The following is a 7,082-nucleotide window of genomic DNA, read 5'->3' on the forward strand; positions in this document are numbered from 1 at the left end:
CTGCAAACTCTGGGCTTTCAGGGGATGTGTTAGACTGCATCTTAAGCATTTGATGTTCTCACGTTTCAATACCTATACAAAGCTCTCCTGATGCCAAGAAAGGTGAAGAACTGAGCTATTAGCCTCCCAGCAGGATGAGTTCCACCGGCACTCCCAACCTGCTCCTTCACACAGACGGGCGCGCTGCTGGGTCTAAAATTAGGAGCAGGAGGGCTGATTATGGACCCTTGACACCATTAGCATTGATATGCAAAATTTATTTCCATCCAATCTGCAGAGCAACCCAAATTGCCCTGTGAATGCAGGGCCTGATGTCTTTGGATGTTGGCCATGCTGAGCTGAAGTCTCCCAGGGCACAGTCCCCGAGCAGCTCTGCTATTTGCATAAATATTGGCATATGTCCACCACCTTCCTGTTAGCCACAATTAACCACGCAGCACACTCAGATCAGCATCTCTGGAGCTGCAGCCTGATTTACAAAGAAAGCTCACATTAGATGCCTTGAACATCTCCTGTAATTAGACCAAGGAGAGGCGTGGTGGGGATTCCAGCAGTGGCCTCTTCTGAAAAGTCCACACGGCTTCCCAGTGGGTTTGCTGCTGAGAAATCCGCTGGTGTCATTTCAGTCTGTCAAGCTTAACTCTGAACATGCCCTTACACATTTCACACTCTCACAAGTCGGTAAAACATAGATGGACCCTTGAGTTTGGGAATGTCATATGTTAATGCTTGTTCCCTGGTACTGCAAAGAAATAGCACTCAAACATAAATTGAATTCTCTCAGCAAGACAATCTTTACTTTCTGCGGAAAGGGGCTAATCACAGATGGAATAATGGTGAGAGCACACCCGAACAAAGGAGGGAAGCAATTTTTATTCCTTATGCAGTATGTCCCTGCTACTGTGTCCAGTCTCCATTGGCTGGAGCCAGGCCGCACAATCTAAACTAAAACCCGATTGGCTAACAGTTTAAAACTTTTCTAAATAGGTAAAAGTAATGGAAAGACAAAGGAAAAGAGGAAGTTGCTTGTGCCAAATAGGGGAGGGGCATAGGCTGCGAGCTGGAGTGTGCCGGTGAGCAGGTCCAGCACAATTATCTTGGTTAAGGTACAAGGACACGGAACGTACTTCGTGCCTGTCAGCGTGTTTAACATCTACATACAATAGGGTCCGAAAAAGAGTTACTAGCATAAAGTAAGGAGGCTTAAAGGAAGTTAGTCTTTAAAAGAAACTGTTATTTCTAACACTTAATGGTTTATTCTTTAACAGGGAGGGAAATTTTGAAAAGGAACTTTTTACTCTCTACAGAGAACTTGGCCAGCTGTGAGGTCCCTGTGGGCTGTGGCTGTTTGCTTCATTCTTCGCAGTTGGAACTGACTCCTGCCTTCTGCTCGGTTCTGCTGAGAATGCATGAGAGAAGTTTCCTCCATTCCCTGTTGGGATCATGAATGTGGACTCTGGGACTGAAAGGTCGTGACTTGTTTTAGTCTGTTCTCACATTGCTGTAAAGAAATACCTGAGGCTGTGTTATTGATAAAGAAAAGAAGTTTCACTGGCTCATGGTTCTGCAGGCTGCATGGTTCCTCCCTGAGTGGCTGCAGAGGTCTCAGGGAGCTTTCACTTATGGTGGAAGAGGAAGGGGAAGCAGGCACATCAACATGGGCAGAGCAGGAGGAAGAGGTGGCGGGGGGCGGGGTGGAGGGACCACACCCTTTAAAACAGCGAGATCTCATGAGAACTCACTCACCAGAACAGCACGAGGGGAATGGTACTAAACCACTAGAAACCGTCCCCAGGGCCCAGTCATCTCCCACCAGGTCCCACCTCCAGCATCCGAAATTAAAATTGAAGATGAGATTTGGGTGGGGACACAGATCCAAACCCTATCAAGATGATTCCCTGTATACCAAGCACCTCGTTGGCTAGGATGGGGCCTCTGTTGCTATACACGACACTCAAATGAGAGAAAACCCTAATATTGTCTTAAATCACATGGACACTTATTGACCTAACAGGAGGCCTGGAGGCGTCGGGTCTCAAGCTTGGTTTTGTGGCTCTTCTTTACTCCACGGTTCTTGTCATGTTCCACATTCCGAAGCATTTTACTTCCTGATCCTAAAAGAGCTGCCACTGCTCCTGGTGTCACATCACCACAGCAACATCCAGAGCTGGGAGAGAACAGAGAAGCGGCACAGGCCCCCCTTGTAGCATCTTGTAGCAATTCTCTAATATACCAGGGAGGCAAATCTTCCTGAAGAGCAGCTAGTACCTGAAGAATACCTTGTGTATTCTCTCTGCAAAAGTGAACACAAAATGGATCAAAGATGAAAATGCAAAATGTAAAACTGCAACACTTTTAGAAGAAAATGTCAGAAAAAAATATTGACCTATTGCTGGACAAATAATTATTAGATATGATGCCAACATAGAATCCATAAAAATAATATTGATAAATTGGATTTTATATTAAAATTAAAAATGTCTGCTCTGTGAAAGAGCTTGTTAAGATAATGAAAACATAAGACACAGACTGGAGAAATATTTTCAGGCCACACATCTGATAGTACCTGTATCTAAAATCTGTAAAGAACTCTGAACACAACAATAAGAAATCAAACCATCCAATTAGAAAATTGGCAAAAGATTTGAATAAACATTTCACTGAAGATTCATGGGTGCCTCTTTCTTTAGAGAACTGGATAGCAAAGAAGCACATGAAAGATATTCACCATCCTTAAACACTAGGAATATGCAAATTAGATCTAAAGTGAAGTAATACTACACACCTATCGGAACAGGTAAAAGGAAAAACACTTGACAATACCAAGTGCTATAAAGTATATGCAACAGCTGGAATCTTACACATTGCTGGTGGGAATGTAAAGGGTACATCCATTCTGGACCATGATGTGTCAGTTTCTTACACAGTTAACCATATATTTACCCTATGACCTGGCAATGACTTTCCTGGATATTATTTTAGAGAAAAGAAAACTTATGATCACATAAAAACTGGTTCTCAAATGTTCATAGCAGCTTTATTTGTAATTGCTCCAAACTGAAAACAACCCACATGTTTTTCAAGAGTGAAATGGATAAACTGTGGAAGATCAGTGCAATGAACAGCAGCTACTCAGCCATCAAAGGGAATAGAGGCCCGGAACAGTGGCTCATGCCTGTCATCCCAGCATTTTGGGAGGCCGAGGCTAGTGGATCATTTGAGGTCAGGAGTTCAAGACCAGCCTGGCCAACATGACGAAACCCCGTTTCTACTAAAAATGCAAAAATTAACCAGGCGTGGCAGTGTGTGCCTGTAATCCCAGCTACTCAGAAGACTGAGGCAGGAGAATCACTTGAACCTGGGAGGCAGGGGTTGGAGTGAGCCAGGATCATGCCACTGCACTCCAGCCTGGGTGACAGAAGGAGACTCCATATCAACAACAACAACAACAACAACAAAAGGGAATGGAATACTGATGCGCACACCGGCGTGAACGGGTCTCAGGACATCATGCTGAATGATGAAAGCCAGTCTCAAACGGTGGCATCTGTACAACTGCATTCACGCAATGCTCTAGAAGTGATGACACTATAGAGATGGAGAATGCATCAACGGTGGCCGAGGGTCAGGCTGAGCAAGGACAGGACCAGTGGGGTAGCAGGAGGGAGTTTGGTTGTGGTGCTGGAAGTTCCACATCCTGGTTGTGTGGATGATGCCTTGAATTTTTATGTGCCAAACTTTATTTAAAAAGTTCATATAAAAACGAATGAAATCAAGACTGTTTGAGTCACCAGTATTGCACCTGTGCCAGTCTCCTTCTTTCGATGACACGGGGTTTGTGTGAGACGTTATCATGGAGGGAGACCAGGGAAAGGGTGGCCGGGCACTCATGGTATGATTGTTGCGATTTATGAGGTCCTTAAGCTATTTCAGAATTTAAACGTATATTTAAAAATAGCACCCAGCCAACTTCTGCTTTTCATTTGCCAAAATTGGGTCAACTGGGTCCATGCCATCCTAAACAAAGAAGCAGCAGATTGTGTCATCAATGTGGACAGATCCTGATTCTAGCTCTTGGGCAAGCGTGTGGCTGTCCAACCCCAAGCAAGGTGAAATTAGCAAGAAAGAAAGGCTGGGGGAGGACTGCGGGCAGGAGAGAATCTGCACAGCTGCATGGATTCCTAAGAGAGGTCGGGTCCCATTTAAGAAGCTTTGTGGATAAAAAGGAGAAGGCCAGGGGCCTGGGAAACCCTCAGTGCCCTTCTGCAGGAGCAGAGAGGCGAGGCTGAGCAGCAGTGCTGGTGTGTGAAGCCCCATGCTTCTCCAGTATGGTAGGGGATGAGTGGTGTTTTAGGGTGGGACCCTGCCAGCTCTCGAGTGATAGCCCAAGGCTGGGCACACCATGATATCCACAACACAAAGAGTTGCAAGTGTTGGAACCCCCAGCCAAGAGGCAAACTGTTGGACTTACGGACCTTGTACTTCTAAGGGCAACTTTCACAACAGCTGGATTCAGGGGCTGTCTCTTCCTCCTTCCAAGTCTCCATCCGTCAGCACCGCTCCTCTCCTTCCGCTGCCACTGGGCCCTTGGGCCGCAAATGGGCCTCTTCATCTGGAGGGAGAGACGGCTGCTGGCAGCCCAAAGTCTCTGTCCTTACAGATGGTGACCTGAAGGGGACAGGAAGCTTTCTTTCCCTTTGCTTCCCAGGAAGAACTCTGAAGGACTGGTTTGAGCCACGTCAGTACCCCTTGGACTGACTGGAGTCACGTGCCGAGCCCTGTGAGCTCCTGAACCACGGTCATGCCCACATTCCACACGTATTGAGCGTCATCTTCATGCAGACACTGCTGTGGGTGCTGGAGATGGAGTGGTTAGCAGCCCAGGCAGGAAGAAGCAGCACTGCCCACCTGCACAGTCCGCCCCCAGCCCCCTGGAAGATGGGTCACAGCAGGAGCAGTGGTCACCACGGATTTCCAGGTGAATGCTGTTGAAGGGAAAAAAGGCAGGATGGTGACTGAAATGTTAGGACGGGGAGTCGGGCAGGCTTCACCGGGTGAAGGACAGCCGGAGTAAAACCGCATGAGATTAGGGGGAAAGAGATCCCAGGTGGGAGGAAGCAGATCAGACCAGCATAGCCACCACATACACAGGGTCCATTTGTCTCTGATGTTTAGGGGTGAACAGAGACAGAGGCCAGAAGAGGAGAGTGCAGAAATGTCTGGAGCCCAAGGTCTCGGCTACATCTAACTTCACATTTGCACAGATCACCACTGAGCACAAGGCTGTACTACCTACCCCTCCCCACTCCTGTCTGCCTGAACTCACCTGGGACAGAAGACAGGACTTCCAAACAGCAGGACGCAAGCCAATGCATGGTGAGGGGAGGATTTCAGAGAATGTTATGCCGGGCAAAGTGGACCCCGCTCCTAGCAATTCTGCCTTGTTGGTCACACGCAGGACCTGTGGCCATTCTTGGGGACAAGCACAGAGCCACGGCAGGGGCTGTCCCCTGTCACATCCCTCAGCTGAGTCCACAGGGGTCCCTTCTCTGATCTCACGTGCTTGTCTGTAATAGCAGTGCAAGCATTTGAGTGTGGGGTTAGCCTGACTGCATAGAGGCAGGGCATCCAAAACAGTAGGATATCTGTGGCACCTGAGACAGCAGGATGCCTGTGGCACCCGCAATGGCAGGGACACTGGGGGGAGGGACCAAGGGGTGCTTCCTTCCTTCCAGGGTTCCCTCCAGCCGCCTCAGACCCTGGGAGTTTTAGTTTGAAGAGGAAGCTGCTGAGAACGAATGGAGGGGTTGCCCCAGTGGATCTTACTTCCTGATTGGACCCTGGTTCCCCAGCAAGAGAAAGGCCAGACGATTTTATGAAGTGAGCTGGAGAACCAAACCCTCCATCCCTATGACTCACATAGAAGAAACACACAACTTTGGCAGACTCCCCACACTGCTTTTTGTTGACCTCTGAAGAACAGAGGTCAGAGAAACTTTACCTTCAGATTTAAGACTACCTGGATGAGACGAAGGGGCATCTTCCTCCTCCTGTTCCCCATCCCCAAAGCTCCTGTTTCCTCCCCATCTTGTCTCAAGTCCCTAAGAATTGGAGCTGCCTTCTGAACAGGATGGAGCTGCTAGTTTATGATTCTCTGCACTCCATTAACTTCAAATGCAGATCAATGATCTATAAAACATAGAACAAGGAAGCCGAGGAAACACTGCTAGGCTCAGAAATAATTTTAAAACATTTCTGAGTATCAGAAATGGAACAGAAACAAAAAAGTAAAGGATTTTTAAAGGTTTTAGAACAATTTTTAGGAGCGTGTCTGACTCTGAGGGTAGGAGAAGATGTAAATAAGACATAAAAGTCATAGAAGAAATAGCTGAAAAACGCGATAACATTAAAAAGTTCTACATTTCCAACAGTAGTCAATACTGGAAAAAATGAAAATACAAACATAGAAAAGACAGTTGCAATGCAGACAACCAATGTCTAAGATAAACAAATAAGAAGAAAGGCAAAACCTGATAGGCCAATAGATAGCTCACAGATGAGAAACCACAAACAGCCAAGAACATACATTTCATTTTTGAGCCTCACAATTAACCAGAAACATGTGTATTAAAATAATAAACCATCTGACTTGATTGGTCAGAGTCAATGTTTAGCAAGAAAGTGGGTGACCAGAGCCATCCTACACTGGTGGAGAAGAGGAAATTGTTCAACCACATTTTAGGGCTATTTAGCAAAACCTGGTAAAGATGAAGACGTCCCCAAATTGTATTTCTAAGCAAATAGCTGTGCAGTTAGGAAAGAAACTCTTCCACCTAGGTCTACGGAGACACGGATCAGAACGTGTGTTGCTGAGTTATTCGCGACAGCAAAAAACTGAGAATAATCGAATTTCCATGAATTAGAAAACGGATAGATAAATCGTGGTGGGCTTACGGGGGGGCACACTACTACTGCACTGCAACTGAAATAAGCAACCTGGAGCCACAAACATCAGTGCGGTAAAAATCCCCCAAATGAAGCAAGTGACAGCGGGCACAGCATGATATTTATATAGGATGTTA

The 7,082-nt window shown here is 46.5% G+C and overlaps 1 long non-coding RNA gene across 1 annotated transcript; it reads right to left on the reverse strand.

Annotated features, from left to right (window-relative positions):
- Positions 1–851: 851 nt before the first annotated feature.
- Positions 852–5,670, reverse strand: LOC111522045. The gene is made up of 3 exons (XR_002725139.3): positions 5,327–5,670; positions 4,476–4,985; positions 852–2,293 (listed from the first exon to the last, which is right to left on the reverse strand). It is a non-coding gene; the product is annotated as an uncharacterized LOC111522045 (long non-coding RNA).
- Between the last annotated feature and the right edge of the window lie 1,412 nt (positions 5,671–7,082).

Source organism: Piliocolobus tephrosceles, chromosome 9 (genome assembly GCF_002776525.5).
Source record: "Piliocolobus tephrosceles isolate RC106 chromosome 9, ASM277652v3, whole genome shotgun sequence".
NCBI lineage: Eukaryota > Metazoa > Chordata > Mammalia > Primates > Cercopithecidae > Piliocolobus > Piliocolobus tephrosceles.